The 23,817-nt window shown below is 39.8% G+C and overlaps 1 protein-coding gene across 3 annotated transcripts in view; it reads right to left on the bottom strand.

Moving 5' to 3' along the window:
• FER (FER tyrosine kinase) overlaps nucleotides 1-23,817 on the bottom strand; it is a 536,624-nt gene that overhangs the window by 463,368 nt on the left and 49,439 nt on the right. The window contains exon 1 of one of the 3 annotated variants that reach the window (XM_044264368.1): nucleotides 18,124-18,192. The exons of 1 other annotated variant lie outside the window; for it this stretch is intronic. The gene's annotated coding sequence lies outside the window, so the exon portion shown is untranslated. Of the gene's footprint in view, nucleotides 1-17,160; nucleotides 17,216-18,123; nucleotides 18,193-23,817 lie in introns of those variants that run through there. One more of the 3 variants, XM_044264376.1, reaches the window with a different exon arrangement.

A 23,817-nucleotide genomic window follows, 5' to 3' on the forward strand; every position in this document is an offset into this window, starting at 1 on the left:
CAAATCACCCTGAATGCCTGCAAACTCAGAGATCAAAGAAAAGAATAGTTATAGCTCTAAAAAAAAAAAAAAAAAAAAAGAATAGTTATAGCTCTACAAATAGAAAAGTGGCTACTTTCTGCAAGGTAGGGGCTATGGATAAGTGAAGTGAATCTGGGGCGATATATGGGAAGATAAACTGTGTAAGCCAGGGGGAGCATCCCTATGCCAGTTACTGGAAAGTGATATAGCAGCAGAGCACAACATCGGAACTTTCAGAAGTCTGCTCAGGTGAGAAACATCCCTGCCTGAAAGGCACTCTGGTAACAAAATAGGACAGAATCCTAAGTGGAATAGTGTGGTTTCAGGATCCTCAGGTCACAGGAAGAACAGGCGGAGTTCCCAGACATCAGATTAGGGAAGCTGGCTGCAATCAGCAAGGCCAGGAGTGGGCTCTCAGCTTGGGGTCGCCATAAACCATGAACCCTTGCAGCACAGTCCAGCCACTGCTCTCGGAGCAGGGCCCCAGCAAGCAGCAGAACCACAGGGAGACCCCCTCCCCTCCTCCTGCAGGAGCAGGGCAGAAGCATGCTTACAGGAGTATGCAGGGTTTGGAGAATTGATGTGGGGTCACGAGCCTGAGATAGAAATCCTGGGTCACAGACTGGATAAGCATGAAGTACAGAGGGAGACCAAGGAGATAGGAATAACTAACTGCTTTTCCCTGAGGGCACATGGAGGAGAGAAGCCCCAAGCTCTCAGGTCCAGGGCTGGAGACTGGAGGCCACCATTTTCATTCTCATTTTCTGAAGCAGCACAGAAAGCCTTCAGGGAACAAAAGGCACATAAAGCAATCCGGAGTCACTTGAACTTAACTTGGCCCCCTGGCCAATGGGGGTACAAATCTACCTGGGGCAAAGACACCTAAGCATCAGGGCAATGGGCCCCTCCCCCAGAAGATCAGTAAGAACATCCAGCTAAGACCAAGTTTATGGATCACACAGAACTGCAAAACTCCAGCGCTAGGAAAAAATAGCATATAGAATGCATGGTTTTTTTCCTCATGATTCTTCAGTCTTTCTTTTTTTTTTGTTTTCTTTTCAACCAGTTTCTTATTTTGTCAACTCTTTAAGTCTTTTTTAATTTACATTTTTACAGTTATATTCTATTCTTTCATTGTATTTAATTATACATATATGTGTGTGTGTATATACATACACACACACACACACACACACACACATATATTTTTTTTGGGGGGGGGGAGGTAGTCTCTTCTAACAAACTGACCCAAAATATACCCAGACTCTAGTGTATTGCTCCATTCTCTTCACCTGTCTAATGATATTATCTCTTTTTTTATTTGAGTCTTTTTTAATTTTCATCTTTACAGTTATATTCTATCCTTTCAATATAGTTAATTTTATTTTTGAGTATATATATATACACAATATATTTTTTTCTTTCTTTATAATTTTGGGATGTAGTTTCTTCTAACAAAAAGGCCAAAATACACCCCGGATATAGTATGTTTTTCTGTTCTATTCACCTATACTCTTCATCTATACTCTTTTTTTTTCTTTTAATTTTCGTTTTTACAGTTACATTCTATCCTTGCATTGTATTTAATTTTATTTTTATACATAAATAACTTTCTCTTCTCAATTTTGGGATCCAGTTTTCTAACAAACAGACCAAAATACACACAGGATCCAGTGTATTGCTCTGTTCTGTTCTCCTGATTATATTCTCTCTTTTTTTTTTTTAGTTTTTTTCTTTTTCAGTTTCAAGTGTCTTCTGATTTGTTTACTGTATATTTCTCTGGGGTCGTTATTGCTATATTAGTATTTTGTTCTCTCATTTATCTATTTTTCTCTGAACAGAACAACAAGATAGAAAAACCCCCTTCAAAAAAGAGAACAAGAGGCAGTACTGACTGCCAGGGACTTAATCAGTATGGATATAAGTAACATGTTGGAATTAGGATTCAAAATAATGATTATAAAGATACTATCTGGGCAGGGATGCCTGGGTAGCTCAGTCGGGTGTCTGCCTTCAGCTCAGATCATTATCCCAAGGCCATGGGATAGAACCTTGCATCAGGCTCCCTGCTCAGTGGGGAGTCTGCTTCTCCCTCTCCCCCCACTTGGGTATACATGCGCACTCTCTCTCTCTCTTGCTTGTTCACTCTCTCTCTATCTCAAATAAATAAATAAAATCTTTTAAGGAAAAAAAAAGATACTAGCTGAAAAAAGCATAGAAGACAACAGAGAATCCCTTTCTGGAAAAATAAAATAACTAAAATCTAAAATCTAATCAAGTTGAAATTAAAAAGGCTATCAAAGAGATGCAATAAAAATTGGAGGTTCTAACTGCTAGGATAAATTAGGCTGAAAAGAGAATTAGTGATATAGAAGCCCAAATGATGGAGAATAAAGAAGGTGAAAAAAAGAGAGATAAACAACTACTGGATCATGAGGAGAGAATTCGAGAGATAACTGATACCATAAACTGAAATACTAGAATAACTAGGATCCTAGGAGAAGAGAAAAGAAAGGAGGGGGAAGCAGAAGGTATACTGGAACAAACAAAAGCTGAGAACCTCCCTAATTAGGAAAGAAACAGGCATTCATGTCCAGGAGGCAGAGAGAACTCCCCTCAAAATCAATAAAAATAGGTCAACTCCTCGAAATATAATAGGGAAAAATAAAATAAGATGAAATGAGAGAGGGAGACAAACCATAAGAGACTCTAGATTATAGGAAACAAACTGAGGGTTGCTGAAGGGGAAAGGGTAGGGGGGTAACTGGGTGATGGACATTAAGGAGGGGGTGTAATGTAATGAGCATTGGGTATTATGAGACTGATGAATCACTGAACTCTACCTCTGAAACCAATAATGCACTATATATTAACTAATCGAACTTAAATTTTAAAAAAATAATAAAATTAAAGAAAGAAAAGAAAAAACAAAGCAGAAAAAGGTAACAAGAAGTACGGGAGAGGGAGGCAATTACAAACTGATGTTAGCTGATCAAAGACTTAGAACATAAAGTGATATTTGAGCAAGGGCCTAAGGGAGATAACGAAGGAGGTCACATGGATATCTGGAGAAGAGCATTCCAGTCCAGGGTAATAGTAAGTGTGAAGCACTTATTTAAGACCAAGCAAGGAGGCCTCCATGATAGAGACAATAGAAAAATCTGAGTTCAGAGAAAGATCCTGCATGAAGAAGGAAGAGCAAGACCACAAAAACTAGCTCATTATGGGGTCTTGAACTTCTACTCTGAGTTACATGGGAAGTCACTGCAAGATTCTGAGGAAAGAAATTATCTCTTACTTGTTAAAAGGATGACACTAATATTCTGAGTCTAATTTTCTGAGAGCCCAAGTACTAGCAAGGAACCTTGTTAGGAGTTACACAGAAGAGAGGACAGATGGTGTTGAATCAGAGTGAACTCCAAATAGAGTGGGTGAGAACTTGGTCAGATTTCATATATATTTTAAAGGCAACAAAGTATGCTGAATTACTGTGTAGTGGAAATAAAAGAAAAAGAGTCAAAGATAACTTCAAGGTTTAGGGTTTGATCAAAAAAAAGGATGGAGTGTGCATGGGTGTCTCAGTGGCTTAAAGCCTCTGCCTTCAGCTCAGGTCATGATCCCAGAGTCCTGGAATTGAGCCCCACATCAGGCTTTCTGCTCAGTGGGGAGCCTGCTTCCCTTCCTCTCTCTCTGCCTGCCTCTCTGCCTACTTGTGATCTCTGTCTATCAGATAAATAAATAAAATCTTTAAAAAAAAAAAAGTATGGAAGTGCCACCTACAGATATGGGAAGGATTAATTTTTTTAACTAGTTTTCTAGACTACAATATAAAAGAAACCAGACAATTATAAAATTTATGCCAGAAATCAGGTAATACAAGTGACAGCCCTAAAATGTGGAACTGAGTCAATAGCAGAAAGTGGAGGGTACTTGGTATCCCTCTATTGTAGGACAAGAAGTCAACAATCCTTAATCAGCAAAGCTGCCAGCAAACTGCCACCTCTTGTAAACTGGACTATGGGCCTACTAAGGATAGGATACTTAATAAAAAAAATGTTAGGATACTGGTATATTGTCAACTATGCCACAGCCTTCAGTAAGGTCATTTAAAAAAGAAGCACACTTTGAGTGAAGTCTTTTTTTTTCCCCCTGACACAGAGAGAGAGAGAGAGATCACAAGCAGCAGGGAGCAGCCGAGAGAGAGGGAGAAGCAGGCTGCCCACTAAGCAGGGAGCCTGACACAGGGTCAATTCTAGGACCCAGGGATCATGATCCCAGTTGAAGGCAGACACTTAACTAACTGAGCCACCCAGGCACACAGAGTAAATTCTTAATAAAAGAAAATCTTGGGGCACCTGGGTGGCTCAGTCACTGGGCATCTGCCTTCAGCTCAGGTCATGGTCTCGGGATCCTGGGATTGAGCCCTGCTTCGGATTCTCCGCTTAGCAGGAAGCCTGCTTCCTCCTCTCCCACTCCCCCTGATTGTGTTCCCTCTCTTGCTGTGTCTCTCTGTCAAATAAGTAAATAAAACGTTTAGAAAAAAAGAAAAAGAAAAGAAAATCTTTCAGTCTTTCATTACAAATCCAAGACAGCTGATAATCTTGCAATTTACAGGGATGAAAATTAAATACCCCTAAACTAAAATTAGAGCATTTAACCACACAAAAACAAAATATGAGAGAAGCCTAATGCTCCAGGCCCATCCCCAAGCACCCTAGCATATTTACTCATTATAAAGAACCATCCACAGGGTGCCTGGGTGGCTCAGTCGGTAAAGCACCTGATTCCCGGTTTTAGCTCAGGTCGTGATCTCAGGGTCAGGAGATCAAGCCCTGCATCTGACTCAGCACTCAGCAAAGAGTCTGCTTGAGATTCTCTTTCTCCCTCTGCCCCTTCCCCCACTCATGTTTTCTCTCTCTCTGTCTCTCTCAAATGCATAAATCAATCTTCAAAAGAAAAAAAAAAGGACTATCCACTGTGACACATCCTGGAAGCAGGAACAAATTAGCTCTGAGTTATTACAGAGAGACAATGATCTCAATGGCTAGAAAAAGAAGCCAACAAGAAAACTGTGAAATCTAGGATCTACATGGTTTCTCAACTCACTACTACTGGCATTTTAAACTGGAAAATTCTCTGTTAGGAGGCTGTCCTATCCATTGTAGGATGTTTAACAGTATTATTGGGATCTACCTACTCAATGCTAGCAACATCTACCTACTTCCCCTGTTCCAGCCTCCCATTATGAAACAAAGATATCTCCAGACATTGCCAAATGTCCCCTGAGGTAAGAACTGCCCCATGATGTGGAAACACTGGGTTACAGTGATAGGCAAATTGTTTAGAGGCCTACCAGGCAATGATTTGTTCAAGAACTAGGATTCAGACTTTAGGTACTTGAGAGGAGTTGATCAAATACAAATAAATAAAACACTAAGTTTATAAAAAGTTGTATTGCCTAAGAAACTCCCAACAAAGATTTGTTACTGCTCAACCTCTAAAATAGCTCCTGTGACCCCAAAACCTCATCAAAAGAGAGCCATTGAGGCAATGCAGTCCCCAGTACAAGAATCTCTCAATGTTCATCTTGGTTGTAACTAGGAGAAAAGAAAACAAAAAAAGACCTTCCCAGGTAGCAGAAACAAAACACCCATATTGGCTAATCAAAAATCTTCTTCCACTGACAGGGCAAAAAGTCCTTCCCATACCTATCATGAAATATGCACTTGTCATGGAATGGAAAATCTCTGTGGGATGTTTTTCTTTTTTCTCTTCCCTAATTGAGGGTTTTTATGGTCTTTATGCTATTTTTCTTCTACCACTGAACACAAGCTTTATTACAACTGGTTATATTTATCATTTAACCATAAGTTCCTAGACCCTAAGGTTATCTATGCAAACAGAACTGAGAGAAATTACCCAACTTAGACTTAAAGTTAGACGCAGTACTTAAATGAGTCTTTGAGTTGCCTTCCTTTGCTGGGGGGCTGGTGTAAAGGTATTGGAAGTTGTAAGTGAAAATTTTGCATTAAGTCAGGTGAGGGCATTTTTTTCAAGGTTGCGTATATATGGAAGGGTATGAATGCACACTGGGAGGATTATAGTGAATCTCCTGGTTATGCTTGCCCAGCATCCACTGCCCCTTCCCACAGTCAAGTCACACTGCAGTCTTTCTGTCAGTGATCTCAGTCCACATGATTCAGACCATGTAAGTGACCATACTTCCTACTCCCAGTGCCAGCAATTTGTACCTCGATCCAGATCTGGCCTATTATCAGATGCTATCCCTCTGACCACAGACATCAAGGATGGAAACATGACCCAATTCCTTCAATGAGATGTAATCCCAGTATTTATACTAAAACTATGGGTAAGAGAAACATTTTTTTACAGTGGGCCTGCTAAACTGAAGGATTGTAAGCCTAGAGCCATCAGAGGGTGCCATATGGAGAAAACCTACCTGAAAGTCCCTGTAACACAAAAGAAAGCCACTGAGTATGTCATGAGATCACTGCTCAAACCCTTAAAACCAACTGCATTTGAAGAAGCACACTCCTGTTTGAGCCCGTGGCCCAAGCTAGTATGGGTAGGGTTTTGATCTCATGCAACTAGAATGAACTGAAAATTTTAATATTAACATCAGTTTATCAGAGAAACTGATAGGTGATTTTCAAATAAAAAAAACTAAAGCTATAAGAATTAAATTATTTGCCTAAATTCATACAAAAAATAACTGGTAGTGGTGATTCAACCCTAGGTAGGTCTGGTTCCAAGATGAATGCTCTTTCCACTACCTCATACTCTCTTTCAGGATAACAGTATGAAACTTCTCTTTATTTTATAATTATCTGGAGCCATAAGGTAAGTCCTTACATGGAGTGAGTACTCTAATAACATTTGTTGCATGACCAAAAAAGGAAGAGTCATATGTCCTCCTGCTCTCTCTCCTGCTCCTGTACAACCCACCTCTCATGTTACACGGAACCTTTCTGAATTATTTTTATAATGTAGACCTACTTGAGGACATGTCTCTTTCTTTACCACCTTCGCCCTCCTCCAAAAACTGTATTACTATATATAATAAAAGCAAGTGTCTCTAAGCCAAGACGCTTCGATTCTAGAATGCCAGTTCCAGCCATAGGGTAAATCCAACCACAGGCTCCAAACTACAAAAGAGAAATCAGAACCTTAGAAAAAGCCCATCACCAAGGTCTAGCTACTCTTCTGTAATAATTAACTGTGAAACTCAGAGGACACCTACACTAACATATAAGTGAGGATACTACTGTTCAAGTTAATATTTTAAGATATTTGTAAGAACTACATTAACTTCCAAAAAGGAGCAGCTATTTATAAAGTCAGATCTCTTTCAAATATTATTAACGGTGACAGAGAAGGGAAGTGGGGCAGGATTTATGAATATAAAATCCCTGACATTTTCAAGAAATCTGTCTAAAACCATGAGAATTTTTGACAGAGCTGGCATACCCAGTAACAATGCTTCACAAGTCAAGTTTTGTTTTCCTAGGTGTGGTGGACTGATTCACAACCACGTCAAAGACTCACTGGATTCAACATACCATTTTTACACCTACTCTAAAATGTCTACTTTCTGGCTAACATCTACCACTTCCTTGGACTTATTTACTTTTTCTTTATTTCCAACAGCTGATTTTTTTTTTCAGGAAATTTTTTTTTACAAAGAAACAATGTTTGATCACTTGACAAAAGTTATAATATACAGCAACCTCAAGCAGAAAACAAAGCCAAGACGAGATGTAAACATTGGGCAATTAGCTAGGGTCATGCATATACGAGAGAATCTCACTTCTGATAATAATTCACTGGAGCAAAACTGCAAATATTTCAATACAGACCTTTAGAATCACTTCCAGATAGTTTAAACTGCTGTCAAATCCAGGTTTGCTGTATTTAGACATTTACCATTTCCATTCATTTCAGGTTTAGCCTATAAAAGAACTAAGTTCAAAACCCAGTTAACACTTTATAGCTGGGTCTCCTAGGATATAGGATGTGATCTGACAATGGTTTCAGATCACAAAAAGAAAAAACAAGCTAGGGGGACACCTGGGTGGCTCATTCGATTAAGCATCTGCCTTCAGCTTAGGTCATGATCCCACGATCATGATCAAGCCCCACATGCTGAGCAGGGAGCCTACTTCTCCCTTTCCCTCTGCCTGCCACTCCCCTGCTTGTGCTCACTCACTCTCTCACTCTCACTCTGTCTCTGACAAATAAATAAATATTAAAAAGAAAAAGAAAAAAAAAGCTAGGGATGTCTGGGTGGCTCAGTGGGTGAAGCATCTGCCTTTGGTTCAGGTCATAATCCCATTGTCCCAGGATCGAGTCCTACATCAGGCTCCTTGCTCAGCAGGGAGCACACTTCTCCCTTGTTTGCCCCTCCCCCTGCTTGTGCCTGCTCTCTCACTCTGAAAAATAAGTATATAAAACCTTAAAAAAAGAAAGAAAAAACAAGTATCCAATTTACAGAGTTGTTAAGAAAATCAAACAAATGCATAAAAAGTGTCTAACAGGGGCGCCTGGGTGGCTCAGTGGGTTAAGCCTCTGCCTTCCACTCAGGTCACGATCTCAGGGTTCTTGAATCGAGCCCCGCATCAGGTTCTCTGCTCAGAAGGGAGCCTGCTTCCCGCCCCTCCTCTGCCTGCCTCTGCCTACTTGTGATCTCTGTCAAATAAATAAATAAAATCTTTTTTTTTAAAGTGTATAACAGGGCGCCTGGGTGGCTCAGTTGGTTAAGCGACTGCCTTCGGCTCAGGTCATGATCCCGGAGTCCCAGGATCGAGTCCCACATCGGGCTCCCAGCTCCATGGGGAGTCTGCTTCTGACCTTCTCCCTCTGACCTTCTCCTCTCTCATGCTCTCTCTCTCTCACTCTCTCTCAAATAAATAAATAAATAAAATATATATTTAAAAAAATAATAATAAAAATAAATAAAAGTGTGTAACACTTTCAGCAGGCACCAAACAAATGTTAATGCCCCTCCCCCATAACAGTGTCTGAATCCATGTAATTTACTCAAAAATTTCTACTGACAGAAATTGTTTCTACCTCAATGGTTAAAATGTTCAAGAGGGAAGAAAAAAAGTAAATATATGAACAAATAATTTTAACACAATATGTTATGTTATTTATACACATATATACATACTTGTATGTATCAGTAGTCAGAGAAAGAAATCAGTTTCTTGCTTTGTAAAAACTTTCTGTTATATATAAACCTAGATAAAGATCCTAGGGGGCACCTAGGTGGCTCAGTCAGTTAAGCGTCTGCTTTCAGTTCGGGTCATGATTCTGGGGTCCTAAGATTAAGTCCTGTATCCAGTTCCCTATTCAGTGGGAAGTCTGCTTCTCCCTCTCCCTCTCCCTCTCCCTCTGCTCCTTCCCCCTGCTCATGCTCTCTCTCTCTCTCTCTCAAAAATAAATAAGTAAAATATTTTTTAAAAAATGAAAAAAGACCGTATGCTTTGTCCAATATAACTTTATAAACAATCAGAATAGTGAACTAGCAAGTTGTCATTAAAAATTATCTGAGACAAATGCATTATTTAGATCTCTTTAACTACTTTAGTAGTGCCAATTTATTCAACACATAGGAAGCTAAAAGGCCACACAAAGTGATGATACTTACCAGAATATATACATTTAGAGTAAATTCAGAATGGATATGAAATGTGACAGTGACTGGATCTGCATCTTTAGAAAGTCTACCATAAACCACAGATTGCAGGGCGCCTGGGTGGGTCAGTGGTTAGGCCTCTGCCTTCGGTTGGGGTCATGATCCCAGGGTCCTTGGATCGAGTCCCACATCGGGCTCCCTGCTCAGCAGGGAAGCCTGCTCCCCCCTCTCTCTCTGCCTGCCTCTCTGCCTACTTGTGATCTCTGTCTGTCAAATAAATAAATAAATAAAATCTTTAAAAAAAAAAAAAACCAGATTGCATACTAAAAAACAGGTGTTGCTAGAGAATGTTTCCTTTGCTCCTAGAAAATCTGAAAAACCTTAATGAAAGCTGAAATAATCGTTAACCTATATAAGAAAATATACACAAAGCATGTAATTCTGAAGGAAATATAGTTCAAGAGAAGGTAGAGACACTGTATAAACATTTTCATGAAGAAGTGGTATGGCTACTAGAGAAGATACAGATCCAGTTATGATGCAAACTGATTACTACTAAGAATCAAATGACTTTTCCTTTGTATAACGTGGTATTAACAATAAAGCCCGGACCAGCTAACAAGAGACGCTTGGGAAGTCCTGCCAAACTGGATACTCAAAGAGCAGGAAGGACAGAACTATAGAAGTGTTCAACTCCAAGGACAACATATCCAAGAAACAGCAAGTGTTAGGTATTGCAGTCCAAGAAATAACTCTTCATCTTTGTGACAATGCAGCAGCCTTTCTGATCAAATCAGAAATATTCTTATTCTGCAAACCCCAGGGCACAAGAGTAAAAAATGAAAACCTTTTCTGTAATACATACTAATGATGTAATGCAAAATTATCTAGACTTCATTTTAGAAGCAAAAAATTACTTAACAATAGAATTGTTATGGGTCTGAAGGGATCACTTAAAATTTTCAATTAAATTTGATCGGTATTTTATAGAGATAGTTATATCCTAGATCCACAAAACTTTGGAGAAATAGCACTTGCTAATGTCAAGGATTCAATAAACATCGGTTTTCTAAGCTTTCACCTCTACCTGTATATTATATATACTACATCCATTCTGGATGACCTATTTAAAAGCACAGCAATGTAATTTTAAAGATACTTTTCTGAATGAATCAGTGTAAAGAGCCATTTTCATATACTAAACACCTAGGGTATAAATATTCTAGTATTAAGGGCTTCCCCTTCTCCTAAAACCATTTGTCCTATGGTGTCTGGGTGGTTGAGTAGGTTAAGCATCTGCCTTTGGCTCAGGTCATGATCTCAGAGTCCTGGGACTGAGCCTTGTGCTGGGCTCCCTGCTCAGCACGACATCTGCTTCTCCCTCTCCCTCTGCTGTTCCCTCTACTTGGTCTGTCTCTCTCTCCCCCACTCCTTGCTCTGTCAAATAAATAAATGAAATCTTTCTTTAAAATAAATAAATAAAACCATTTGTCCCACTACAAAAATGCTTTTCTGCAAACAAAATAGTTTATACTGGAAAACTTCAATATTTCTAGAACAATCCATACTACTTTATCTACAATAAAGACCATGGAGTTATTGCTCATGTGTTTTGAAATGCTCATTATCAGTTATTTTGATTTTTAAATGAAGACTCTTCATTATTGGTTACATAAAATTAATATAGCAGTCTTTTCTTCTGTAGCATTACAAGACTCACAAATGAAGGGCATTCATTTCAGGAAAATGTAGAAGTAACTTGGGTCTCAACACGAGTACTATAAACTGTGTCTCAAGGATTATCAACTACTAATAATAGTTATACACATTCTTAAATAACTTGCTTTCCTTGAGACATCAGAGTAGATTCAAATTTATCCCCATAATGATATCACTCTTAGTCATTTGCATTCTGATATGCTTTCTTACATGGGGGTTGGGTGAGATGGAATTACAGATAGCATGCTAGGAAACTATACATTAGAATACGTCATACATATAAATATATTGTCCTTGAGTCGGAAAAAAATTGAGAGTCACTGACTTAGATACAAAATTTTGTTTTACTGCCAGACGAGATATAAAAACTATATGGTCCAACTCTTAACTCTTTATTCAGCTCAGTGCTTATTTCATGACACCCTGGTCTATGCATTTAAATTACAAGTGGGTGTTTTTTAGGAGTTAGAATCCTATACTTATAGAATACACATTTTGAAATGGGGATATATATGTAAAGTCCCCTAAAGAATAATCATACACATTAGTAGTAGCAGGAAAAGACTCACATAAGAGTTTTAAGTACTATTACCCCGAAAATAAAGCTTAAGTTTTATACAGGTTAAGTAAATGCAGTTTAAGGAAAGGAGGAATACTAGTTAAAGATTTAAGAAAGTGACATTTAGATTTTCTGTACCACTTTTAAGTTAATAATTGAGGTTAAAATGAAAGGATTTTTGGGAATCCATCCACCAACAGATGATAATCTAAGGTGAAAGAAAAATAATTCAGGAATTCAGACAAACTAGACATATTTTGAGGTCAAAAGCATTTAAAGTTGATTTCCGGGCGCCTGGGTGGCTCAGTGGGTTAAGCCACTGCCTTCGGCTCAGGTCGTGATCTCAGGGTCCTGGGATCGAGTCCCACATCGGGCTCTCTGCTCAGCAGGGAGCCTGCTTCCTCCTCTTTCTCTCTCTCTCTCTGCCTACTTGTGATCTCTCTCTGTCAAATAAATAAATAAAATCTTTTAAAAAAAAAAAAAAAAGTTGATTTCCAATTACCCCTACTGAGACACGGCAATTGAAGAACTATAAAAGAACAGCTAATAGGAGATAATACTAATTATTTCCATTGTACAAATACAAATGTCATTCGATTTCCTTAATGTAGATTACCAAACATCCAAAGTCTAAAGTTTGGGGACTTTTAGGATGGTAGAATAAACACAGAAATACTAAGAGAGATAAAATTAAAGCTACCATGTAGGGAAATTAATATGAAAGTTGAGAACTTCCTAAATTCAGATATTTTACCTAGATTGTCTCATTCTTCACAAAAACCTGGTGAGGCAATCTTACCATCCTCATTTTACAGATGAGGGAACTATGATTTAAAGAGGTTACATAACTTGCCCAAGATCCCACAAAAGGAAATTCTGATTTGTGACTGAAACCCAGATTAGTTTAGCTCCAAAAGAAATGAATCTTCTTTCACTACACCCTGTAACCTGGCAAAAAACACCTACATTAAAAATATTCGTATTTTAATTAAAACCTTCAAAAGGAGGAAATGATATCAAGCTTATAATAAGTGAGGATATAAAGACCAAATATTAGTCATTGTTTGATAAGTATATAAGTATTTAAGAAATAATTCCCAGTCATCCATGACAATTTTATAAATTTTATAGTTTTATAAATTTATAAAATAAATTTTATAAAGCTAAATATTTGATATGCCCCCAAATGGAGAAATCTGAAAATTTTTACAGAAATGCACTAAGTAAACTTCATCTGACCTAGATATTTTGAACACAAAGAAAAAACTTGAGAGGTCCCATATTTTGTCGGCCATACAGCAGTTTCACATGGGGAACTATGATTATATTTATAAACTAAGAAAAAGTGGGAAATTGCTTGTCTAATTTCTCTTATTCTGACTCTAATCTGTACTCTTTTTATTGTTTTCCATTTTCCCTTCAGATCTTGGAGCCCTCTTCTCTCTCTCTTTTTTTTTTTAATTTAATTTAATTTTATTTTTTTTCAGTGTTCCAAAATTCATTTTTTACGTACCACACCCATTGTGGAACCCTCTTTTATATTAGGGTACCCAAGTTTCAAGTTCTGGAACTGCAAGTTTAGGTGCAGGTGCAGATATAATGTAATAAAGACCAAAGTACTGCAATGGAGTGTTACAGAAGAAACAAAAGTTTCAGTAATTTTCCCAAGCATTAACTATCATGGAATTATTGGTGACTTTTCTTCTCCATACTCTTTTGTTGTTGTTGTTGTTATTGGTTTTTTTTTTTTTTTTTAAGATTTTATTTATTTATTTGTCAGAGAGATAGAGTACAGGCAGGCAGAGTGGCAGGTAGAGGCAGAGGGAGAAGCAGGCTCCCTGCGGAGCAAGGAGCCTGATGTGGGACTCGATCCCAGGACGCTGAGATCATGACCTGAGCCGAAGGAAGCCGCTTAACTGACTGAGCCACCCAGGTATCCTCTGTTGGTATTGTTTTTTTGTGTTTTTTTTTTTTAAAGATTTTATTTATTTGTTTGACAGACAGAGATCACAGATAGGCAGAGAGGCAAGCAGAGAGAGAGGAGGGAGCAGGCTCCCTGCTGAGCAGAGAGCCTGATGCGGGGCTCGATCCCAGGACCCTGGGATCATGACCGGAGCCGAAGGCAGAGGCTTTAACCCACTGAGCCACCCAGGCGCCCCTGTTGTTATTGTTTTAATGTAAGTTCTACACCCAACATGGGGCTTGAACTTATAACCTTGAGATGAAAAGTTCCATGCTCTACTGACTGAGCCAGCCAGGCACCCCATCTTTAAAATCTATTTAGATGATCTTAAAGCATTTAACTTTTATAAAAAAGATAAAAATAGTAAAGAAAGAAGAAAAGGGGGGGGTAAAAGAAAAAAAAAAAAAACTGGACCTTCAATTAAAAAATATTTAAACATCTTATTCTTTTTGAAGTTCCAAAACTATGATCTGCTTGTTCTTTTTAATCTCTCAGGTAGAGTGGTAAATTAACCATACATAACCATACATGCCAAAGTCAAATGAAATATGGAGAAATAGTATAAAGACAGTCTAAGATCTATAGATTCTGAGACATAGATAGCTCTTAATTTCAATATTTAAGAAATTAGTCATATAAATGAGCTAAGGAGGAAAAACATTTAGGGTATACTAAAACTAAAAAAGCAGGATTCGAATGATGCAGAAATTTCCTAAGTATGGAAAAATTACAAATATACATATACATGAACTTATATTCATTTATTATTCTTTCATTATAAAGTTCTGTGTTAAAACGTTCTTCTAGAAACACCATGAAACAACACCCAAGATAGTTTTGAGTCCTATCAAAATACTGACTTAAATGTTTCTAGATAATTACTTCAATGTCCATGAAATAGCTCTACTAAAAAAAGTTCCCACTAAAGTTCTACTTTGCTTTTTAGTCCTACCAAAAAAAAGTTTATTATTGACACACTGAATAATCGATAAACACTAATAATCAAAACACTGAATAATCCAAAAAGTCCTTTAGACCTGTCCTCAGAAGAAGATGCTCATTCAAAAGTCAAGTACAAAACTATCATCTATTACTATAGGAGTCCAATTTTAAAACAAGCTTTTATTTGTATAACAAGTTTATTTGATTTCTTCTTTTTTCTTATTATCAAAATGCAACTTGCTCATCTGGGCCCTGATGTACAAACATGACTTCCTACTCACTCACAAGATTGCTTTGTAAGTCTCATGGAAATTAAATCACTATAGTTTTTATAAACACTATTTCCATCTGCAAGCCGAAATTAAGCTCCTTACAATATTATGGTATGTTATATATTTATGCAGTTTTCAAATTTGATCATTTCAGGTCCCCTTTTCCTTAATATTTACAATACGTAACAGCTATCTGGGAACTGTTACTGCTGTGTAGGTGGTTGGGTAGTTACTGCACAATTCAAACTTACCTCATTGTTTGAAAATTTTCATGGTAAAATAAAAAAGAAAATTAAATGGCAGCTTGAAAGTTCACAGACCAGAGTTATAACAATGTAATAGTTGAAGATGAAATGAAAGTGATTTGTCTACCAAAACTGTGAGCTATTACTTCCAAACTACTGACATCAACCTTTAAGATAGTGCAGAAGCTGCATTAACTAGACCCTAAATAATTTACCGGGTATGTTTCTAATGCTGCCTACCATCAGTGCAGAAAAAAAACAGATCTTGACCAAAAGCCTTTCAGGGAAAAAACAGGGGAAGGTTTCCAAGTATGCCTACCTATTCTCTTAATATACTCTCAGTACCTTTGGAAGTATAGTTCTTTTGGTTCAAGAGTACTAGCCAAAATGATTCTTGGATTACCAAAGATTACATTCAGTCTTCCTTTGCATTCTGACAAATGAGTGCTTCTTGAATATTTCTTTCTAAGGACTATAAAGGTATACCAAGACTACCACACTACATTCGTGAAATAATTACATTTTGCAAGGTTTTTTCAAATCCTATTCCCATTCCATAGGTTAAAGTGTTAATCACTGAAATAGCTTTGGCTTTTTATTAATTTTTCTGTAAAACAATTTAATACACAGCGCCTTCGCTGGGGAAATTGTTTTATTATCTTAAAATACCTGGGAAAGAGGAAAATGGTACTACTGCACCTTTAGAACAGTTTGTGTCAAATTGACAGTGAGAGCACTAAGAATACACGCAGCCACTTACGAATTAAAAAAAGAAAGATAAAGCCCTTTTTTTTTCACCGTTAAGAAGAAAGAAAACGAAAGGCTACCAGCCTTAATAAATTACTAAATTTGGGACTGCACAGCACTAAAAATCAAGATCACAAAAACGTACAAAGTAAAAAACGACAACCTCGCAGTTAATTTGTGCACGACGTACCCGGCCCAGCTCTACCAACACCAACCGAAATTAGCGTTTCAGAAAGTTGATAGTAAGACAGAGGCAGAAAACTAAGCCTCGAAACACCTCCTCAACCCTAAATGGCAATGAGATTACAGAGCAGAAATTGCCCGGCTGCATGAGCTTCACACTTTAAATAGCTTTTCTCTTGACTATGTCCTGGGGGTCACCTCTGGCCAGGAGCAGGGATCGAAGGTGGGGGATAAAAGAGGGAGGCCGGGAAGCTGATGCTTGGGAGATGGGCTGGGGACCGGCTGCGCGCGTCAAGGAAGACTTCAGGGCCCGAGAGATGGCATTGAGGGAACACCTAAGGGTTGGGGGTTAGCCACGCCGGCTGGAGGACCAAGCCAGGAGAGGAGCGCTAGAGGAGAAGGGGGTGCGGGCGTGACGGGTGGTGCCCACAGCAGCGCTTACTCCGCCCCACACCCCGCAGCCCACCGACCCGGCGACGGGGCGGGGCTGCTGCGCTCGCCTCAGCCCTTTCGCGCCGGCACCCGCCCCCTCAGCCTCCAGTCCCGGGTTGGTGGGAGGGGCCGGCCTCGCCGGGCCGGTCTACAGCCGGGCCTGAGCCCCAACCGGTAATGCTCCGCAGCGGGTGGAGGACGGGCGGGAGACCCTGCAGCCTGGGGCGGGAGTGGGGGGTGGCCGAGGGCGGAGGAAGAGCCTTCGGCGCAGCCGCCGCAGCCAGGGCTGAGTCCCAGGCGCCCCCCTGCGGGCAGGGACTGTTGCCCCCGTTCTCCGCTTGTCTGCCCTCCACTTCCCCCCCACCTCGGCGTTGCCCCAGGCAACAGCGCCAGCCGCCGGCGGCGCGAAACTCACCTACCTAGAACCTGACAAGCAGGAGCCCCTCAGAACCGGGAGCCAGTCGCCACCCCGCGTCACGGGGGCCGCCACAGCCAATGGGCGCAGCTGTCACGAGCCTCTGCGCCCAATCAAACTACACTCCGGTCTTCGGGCTCCCTCGAGGCCCCAGCCAATGGGCACGAGCTGGAGGCGGGAGCTGCCGCCCGGCCCCCAACCCCCTCCTCCCCCACCTCCCAGGAGGCGGGGCGCGGCCGATTGGCCCTGGACCCGGAGGGGTGGGATTCGGGCTCCAGGCCAGGTGGGCGCGCGCGGACCTGGGGCTGCGGGCGCGGCGATGGGGAGGCGTGGGCGTCTAGCTGCCGCCCTCTGGGTCCGCTACCCGGCTCGGGTGGGGTCTCGAGGTCCTCCCGTTCGTACTGCCCTCCTGGTCCCTGTGACCCGCTCCTCTCTACCCGGCGTCCAGGGCTGCGGGGGTGGGAGTGAGGGCGGGATGGGGCGGGAGGCGGACGGCGGCGTCACAGGAAACTTTGGGAGGCTCGCCTGGCCGCGACCGGGAAGTGGCCCGGCCAGGGGCTGATAAGCTGGGGCCGCCTGGAAGGGACTACCCCACGGGTCGGCAGCCAGAAAGGAATTCGGAGGGTGGGGGCGGAGGCGTGATTAAAATGTTAAGTGTGCCCGCGGGGTGCTGGGCGAGCCCGGGAGCTGAATCGTAAAGAACGGAAGCTGCTTTGGGGCCGCGGACCCCACACCCCTGAATACGCACTTTTACGCTCAGAATCATTGACTTTTTACTGTACATTGATACTTTTAGAATGGTTTTCGGCTAAGGCAGGAACTGTGTCTTTCTCATTCCTGTAATTCCCAATGCCTCAGACTGTCTTTTTTAAAAAGAAGGTTAGACACTCAAGGCTGGAATTGGGATGGATGCTGTTAAACCTAAAGCAGGTCCTACGAGTGGTCCCATGTAATAATAAGCCCTTACCTCTTCCAGAGTCTAGAAAGCGCGAAGAACCCGCGTTGGTTTGCTCTGCCAGTGGAGACTGTTTCAGAAGCGTCCTTCACCAAAAGAATTTGGTGGAAAATGAGTAATGTGAGCTAAACAAAGATAACTAGGTGATCTGCAACAGTATGATAGGTGTTATTAGTCACTAATGGAGGGTGTGTTCCTGCAGCCGACTTTTTTAAGGCATTGTATCCTGTACATTGGTTGAACCACATTCTTTGCCTGGGGCAAATTAACGTCAACCTCCATCTCCACCCTCCCCCTCTAAAATTTTGGATTATGTGGAAGCCAAAGAAGAATGATGAATACTTTTTTTCCGACAGTGTTAGTTGTTTAACCATAGTGAACAGCTCTACACATAAATCTTAAATTGGACTTTCTTGTCCACTGTTTCAAAGTCAAGAGAAAGCAAAACATGCTGTAAAAACAAATAATAATAATAATAAGAGTTGATTCTTCTTAAAAATGTGAGAAGAGATTTCCTTTCTCAACATTTGCTTTAGAAAACCTGTAATTGTTAAATACATTCTTGTTTCTTTGAATCGTATATGTATAAACGTCCTTTTAAAAACTAGTTAGGTCTCCCTCAGCTAATGTTTTGTCAGCTTTACACTCCAGAAATGTCTTTAAAGACTTGGTAGAGGTGCCTGGGTGGCTCAGTGGGTTAAAGCCTCTGCCTTCGGCTCAGGTCATGATCCCAGGGTTGTGGGATCGAGCCCTACATCGGGCTCTCTGCTCAGCAGGGAGCCTGCTTCCTCTTTGCTCTCTATCTGCCTACCTCTCTGCCTTTGTGATCTCTGTCAAATAAAATTTGATCTCTGTCAAATAAATTTTTAAAAATCTTAAAAAAAAAAAAAACTTGGGAGATAATCAAGATACCACTCTGAAATGTGAACATCAACAGACATACCAGTTCCCAGAAATGTATAAAGAAAATATGATATACAGATATAAATATCTATATAGATAGACAGATGCACATACACCTAATGAGATATGATTCAGCCAGAAGAAAAGAACAAAAGCTTGTCACTTGCAACCTTGATGATGGACCTTGATGACACTGTGCTGAGTGAAAAAAGTCAGACAGAGAAAGACAAATACCCAAGGCACTTACCTTATATGGAATCTTTAAAATAAATAAATAAATAACTCAGATACAAAGAGCAGATTGATGATTGGGAGTAGGATTGAAATGGATGAGGGGAATCAAAAGGCACAAACTTCCAGTTATAAAATAAATACGCCATGGGTATGTAACTATGTACATCATGGTGTATATATATAGTTAAAAATACTATATAGTTAATAATACTATTCTAAATATTTGAAAGTTGCTGATGTAGAAAATCTTAAAAGTCCTCATCACAAGTTAAAAACAAAAACAAAAAATTCATGTAACTATGTTATGGTTCCAAATGTGAACTCTACTTAACAATAGAGTTAATAATAATTTGGCAATATATAAAAATACCAAATCATTATGCTGTAAACCTGAAACCAATATAATATGTCAATTATACTGCCATTAAAAGCAAAGGGGGATAGCCCCCACTTTCCGTGGGAAACTAAGAGTCTAACTTCAGTGGGAAAATCACTCCAACTTGCAAAACTACCTTCTTTATTTTTATTTTTTTTTTAAGATTTTATTTATTTATTTGACAGACAGAGATCACAAGAGAGGCAGGCAGAGAGAGAGAGAGGAGGAGGAAGCAGGCTCCCTGCCCAGCAGAGAGCCCGACGCGGGACTCGATCCCAGGACCCTGAGATGATGACCTGAGCCAAAGGCAGCGGCTTAACCCACTGAGCCACCCAGGCGCCCGCAAAACTACCTTCTTTCATGAAGATAAGAGAAGGTTGTTTCTCCTCTGGATAAAGGTAATCAGTTAACACAGTATGGTCACCCCAATTACACAATAAAATTAAGAAGAATTATGTGTGCAAATGGTATTGTCAAGGCCTCTTATTTGAGAAGTGGCTATTGTTTATCTTGAAAACTTATGTAATGGGTTGTTAATCTGTTTGGCGATACAAAGAGGTGAAATTTTTTTCGTCTTTACAATCTCTTTCCTGGGGCGCCTGGGTGGCTCAGTGGGTTAAAGCCTCTGCCTTCAACTCAGGTCATGATCCCAGGGTCCTGGGATCGAGCCCCGCATCGGGCTCTCTGCTCTGCAGGAAGCCTGCTTCACCCTCTCTCTCTGCCTGCCTCTCTACCTACTTGTGATCTCTGTCTGTCAAATAAATAAATAAAATCTTAAAAAAAAAAAAAATTATACAATCTCTTTCCTAATCACCTGCTGGTTTAACGCTGTGTTTTATTCCTTCATTACCTTTGTGAAAAGGATTTCTGGGTTGTGAGAAGATTTTATTTTTAATTTTATTTCCTCATATACCTATGCCCAAAATACTGAGACTAGGAAGGTAAAGAAAGTTGTTATATTTTAGTTTTTAATTTGTTCTAAAAATGATCTCAGATTAGATGATACCTAATTGCTGAACTACAAATACATTTTAATAGAATCAGAAATAACAAGGTTAATGTTTGATATGTATTTTGTAGTGATTGCTAACTGCATAAACTAAGCATATGTAAAACAAATTAGTTTTCTGTGAATATTAAATGTTGTGATATATATCATGTCAATATAAATGAAATCCATGAATGTCTGTGTATTAAATCACTATGTAAAGCCAAAATACAGCTTCGGGGATTGCTCCACCAAGGCATGTCTTTTCCAAGAACCTGAGGATTTCTATACCTTTATACAAAGAGAATCTAAATCTGGAAGGATGTGTTTGGTAAATTAATTATTACATATTTGGAGAAATTGGTTTCAAATAAAAGTCTAATGGTGAACTAGAACATCTTGATATACATTGTGTGTGTGTATATGTTTTTATGTGTGTGATAGGGAACACAAATCTCTGAAAACAGAATCTTTCCAGTTCCTCAGCAATTTTCTGGTTTCTTACCTATTCACTCAAGAAACGTAAAACCTGTGTGCCATATGCCAAACATTGTACTAAGAAATTTAAGTTTGAGTGAATGTACTTGAAGTAAATGAATGTGGCAAAAACCTATACTGCATTTTTGAAAAAAGCAATTACAGCAAATCCACTTTAAATTTTCCATCTGTTTTAATTATCACTTTGCATTGCAACAAATTTAATAAACACTTGATTTCATCTGATTTCAAAAATACTGTGCAACTTTTCTTACATCTTGTAAATGTAGGGAAAGTATGAAAGAATAAAGGAAAATAATTTCCTGTCTACATGATCCATAGGCTTTATAAAATATTAGACACCCCCACATAGCCTAGAGGGACATGTATCTTAGTTGAAATTGTTAGCATTGGATTTCTTTTTTTAAGATTTTATTTATTTATTTGATAGAGACACAGCGAGAAAGGGAATACAAGCAGAGGGAGTAGGAGAGAGAGAAGCAGGCTCCCTACTGAGCAGGGAGCCCAACAGGGCTCAATCCCAGGACCCCAGGATCATGACCTGATCTGAAGGCAGACGCTTAACGACTGAGCCACCGAGGCACTCCTAGCATAGAATTTAAGAGACTCTTCTATCATTAAAATTTAGATCTATACCAAGTTCTACCATGACTTTTTAAAATGCCACAGTACTGTCTAGTTATAGATAAAAAAAAAAAAAGTCCTTCGTATATATTCCATTTTACCAAATACCAATTTTTGTCTATTCTAATAATATTACTTACCTGGACAAATGAATACAATAATGTGGATGTCAAACCTTCAACAATTAATTAAAAATGATTTTAGGAGCACCTGGGTGGCTCAGTCAAGTGACTGACTTTTATTTTTTTTTAGCTCTTTTTCAGCTCAGTTCATAATCTCAGGGTCATGGGATGGAGCCCTATGTAAGGCTCCACGGTCAGGAGGGTTCTACTTGAGATTCTCTCTCTCCCTCTTCCTTTGCCCTTCCCTTCCCCACTTAAATAAATAAATAAACAAACAAATAAATCTTTGTAAAAAAATTATTTTAAAAGTGATTTCCTGGGACGCCTGGGTGGCTCAGTTGGTTAAGCGGCTGCCTTCGGCTCAGGTCGTGATCCCAGCGTCCTGGGATCGAGTCCCACATCGGGCTCCTTGCTTGGCAGGGAGCCTGGTTCTCCCTCTGCCTCTGCCTGCCTCTCTGTCTGCCTGTGCTCACTCGCTCTCTCTCCCTCTATCCCTGACAAATAAATAAATAAAATCTTTTTAAATAAATAAATAAATAAATAAATGTTATTTCTTTACCCTATTTCTCTACCACTTATCTTTACCTCTCCCATTTTCCTGTTTAATAGTTTCTCATAATTCACTTCAAGAGAAATCTTGGCTGTGTGCCATCTCAGTACAACAGTCACCATACCTACCCCTCACTCTTTTCCTTAACCTATAGTTCTTCTCTTTCCTCCTTTCTGCCATCGCCTTTGCTTTATGACTCTGCCTACCCTAATCCACAATTCATACTTATCTACCAGCACAAACCTCATAAAATGGAGATCGTGATGAGGCACGCATTATGGAAATCATAACTGTCTTTATTCTATACATGTTGCAGTGTCTGTTTTCAGTACATATATAAATTTCCTAGATTTTGAAACATGTTCTCTTGAATAAATACTGTCACTAGTGTTCACATTTATGTGAGATTTTCTTTTGGCCTTGTTTTTCCCCTTGGCTTTCCAAATTGCTACATGGCTTCCTTTATTTTACAGATGTGTGTAAGGAAAATGAAGGAGGGAAGGAGGGCAGAAAAGAAGTGTGAGATAGAGTTGGAGGAGGAAAATCTCTATTCTGTCTTCAAATAACAAAGCCATTAAAACACCATCTCCCAGCACAACCATCCTCCTAGCAAAAGGCTGGCTGTCCTCTAGCACTCTGATCTAGTTTCCCCTGCTTCCCTGCCTGGCTCACCATTGAGATATATGACTGTCAGTATCCCCAATCAAGACATATCCTCCCCAAAATGCCCTGGATCACTCAAGGCCTGTCCTTTTTTACGTCATCCTTTTCTCCGAATTTACCTCTCCTTTTCCTCATTCCTTTCTTTCTAGTTCACTGGGACTTCAAAGATAACTGTCAAATGTGTAGCAGTAGGGGAACGCTGGAATAATGACTCCAAATGTGAATAAGTACACTAGTTTAATCAGAAGCACCTGAGAACCTTTTCAAAAATACCTACTCCTCAGGACGCCTGGGTGGCTCAGTTGGTTAAGCAGCTGCCTTCGGCTCAGGTCATGATCCCAGCGTCCTGGGATCGAGTCCCACATCGGGCTCCTTGCTTGGCAGGGAGCCTGCTTCTCCCTCTGCCTCTACCTGCCACTCTGTCTGCCTGTGCTCACTCTCGCTCCTCTCTCTCTGACAAATAAATAAATAAAATCTTTAAAAAAAATAAAAATAAAAATACCTACTCCTCGATTTACCCTCCAAAGGTTCCAACTTGAAAAGTCTGGGAAGAGTTCAGAAAATCTGTTTGGAATGAGAACAATGAATCTGGTCAACATGGTGGATTAAATATAGGCACTTATCTCTGCTCCTTCCCCAAACTCCCTGGCACCCCATAAAGACAGATCCAGATCACTAGGAATCCAAGGCCCAGGGATCTCTGAAGCCATTCATGAGAAGAAAGCCTTGAAAACAACAGAACTGGTTG

This window comes from Neovison vison, chromosome 1 (genome assembly GCF_020171115.1).
Source record: "Neovison vison isolate M4711 chromosome 1, ASM_NN_V1, whole genome shotgun sequence".
NCBI classification, from domain to species: domain Eukaryota; kingdom Metazoa; phylum Chordata; class Mammalia; order Carnivora; family Mustelidae; genus Neogale; species Neogale vison.